Source organism: Canis lupus, chromosome 11, assembly GCF_048164855.1.
Source record: "Canis lupus baileyi chromosome 11, mCanLup2.hap1, whole genome shotgun sequence".
NCBI lineage: Eukaryota > Metazoa > Chordata > Mammalia > Carnivora > Canidae > Canis > Canis lupus.
Genome location: NC_132848.1, coordinates 69,847,531 through 69,849,340, shown reverse-complemented (window position 1 = coordinate 69,849,340; position 1,810 = coordinate 69,847,531). Strand labels below are relative to the sequence as shown.

General features: G+C 49.7%; 1 long non-coding RNA gene across 1 annotated transcript; it reads left to right on the top strand.

The window, feature by feature from the left end:
- Positions 1-389: 389 nt before the first annotated feature.
- LOC140642337 (uncharacterized) lies at positions 390-1,597 on the top strand. Its single transcript, XR_012038813.1, has 2 exons — positions 390-504; positions 1,373-1,597. It is a non-coding gene; the product is annotated as an uncharacterized lncRNA (long non-coding RNA).
- Positions 1,598-1,810: the final 213 nt, after the last annotated feature.

The following is a 1,810-nucleotide window of genomic DNA, read 5'->3' as shown; positions in this document are numbered from 1 at the left end:
GAAACGCTTTCCAAAACATGGTTATGTCCACTGAGGTGTTTCATTATTGCAACACCTGTGAAACAGGATGGGTGTTGACTGTGGCTCTTTTAGGGAGAAGACTGAGGTTTGGAGGGACCAAGTGACTTGTCCAAGGTGAGCTAATAAGCTCCTTTAAGAGATGGGGACAGAAGAAGGTGCTTGCCCTCCTTGCCAAATGCTTTAGTAGAAAATGGAACCAAATCCCAGTGCTTCCCATCTCTTCATGGTGAAAGCAGGAAAATCCTGTTGCAGAAACCACTCAGAGAAGCTGCCATCAAAGGCTGCTTGGGGCCAGCTCCCCCCCCGCCCCCCCCCCCCAGCACGGAGCTCTGCACAGAGCCTGCATGTGGTGTGGAATTCCATTAGAACTTACTCACCATATGTTTGTTTGCTGGTATTCAATGGAACCTGAGGGAGGGCATAATGGATCTCCGTTACTAAACCATGTGGAAGGCTTCCAGAGATTTAATAGTCTACCTCGAGGTGATGAATAGAGGGGCTCTCATATTCCTTGCATAATCAGGGAGCCTTGGTGCTCTCAGTGCACTGCACTCTCCTCCAACACCCTTCCGGAAAACTCTGTACATCTGGCACTCCTGGAGTCATTTCAAAAACAGAGATGCGGGGGCCGGGGGGTGGGTGGAGGGGCAGAGGGAGGGTGGTGCTTCCTTCTCATCTTCCCTGAGAGAAGATCTGTGGGATGAGATTGCACTGAACGCTGGAGATTTTGAGGAGAAAGTTAGGCTAGAAGGATGGAGAGGGGAGGGGAAGGTGGGTTAGATTTGGGTGAGTTAGGTTCCCTGCCCTTGGGCTGTGGGAGTCCGATTACGTTATGAAGGCCTTGGTCATGAAGGCACCGTTGGCGCTGCGGCCGTGGTCAGGGGAGCGTCGCTGTCGCGGTGCCCACAGCCAAAGGTGATGGGCTGCTGATACCACTGAGTCACAAGGCTGCCAATTGGGCATGGAATTTTATTCTTTCCAGTAATTTTCTCACTGATGTGCTTTTAATTCATATGGTGTGGAGGAAGGCTGGCGGGTGTTCATTGGCGGGGATGACAGACACCGAACCACAGGAGGCCCTGGTCGGTACGTGTGCCAGAGGGCCAAGCACCGGGAAGGGAAGTGCTCCTAAATGCTGGGCCTGGGACCTCGGAAAGGGCAGGACCCAGGCTATTCTCTGGTGAATGAACTCAAAATCTAGGTAGTGGTGAGAATGGGGGGCACGGAGAGCGGAAGTTATCAGTTCTTTTTCCTCAACTTTGTGGCTCTCTACCAACCACTCCCCTGTTCCCTCATCTTTTAGTGAATAGATCTCATTCCTGCTGCATTTATCCCCCCCTTTCTTTGACAGTCAAATCCACGAGTTAAGTCCTACCATGAAAATTGAAGCCAGTGCCTTCAGTACAAATTTGGTGTGTAGCCAAACATCAGGACGTTCTTGGTACCTCAAGCAATATTTGAAGGAGATCAGATGGTGAAGGCCTGAAGCCCTTCTGCAGTCGTCTTTTCGTGGACTTGTTAAGGATCTGTGCATGGAATAAATAAATCGTAATCTCTTATGAGTCTTCCAATTCAAGCCAACTAGGAAGCTTTCATCTCTTCATTTATTCAGCATCTACTGTGTGGCAAATACTTCTTGGGGCCCTGGGTGTGACCAAGACTTGTGAACTAGCTTGGTGCTTGTGCTCACATTGCCTCCTGGGAATGACATTAAAATAAGGAGTCATGGGTTAGGTGTACTAAGGGTTAGCTGTGTGGCAATATCTTCTTTTCTCTATCTCATTTGCTT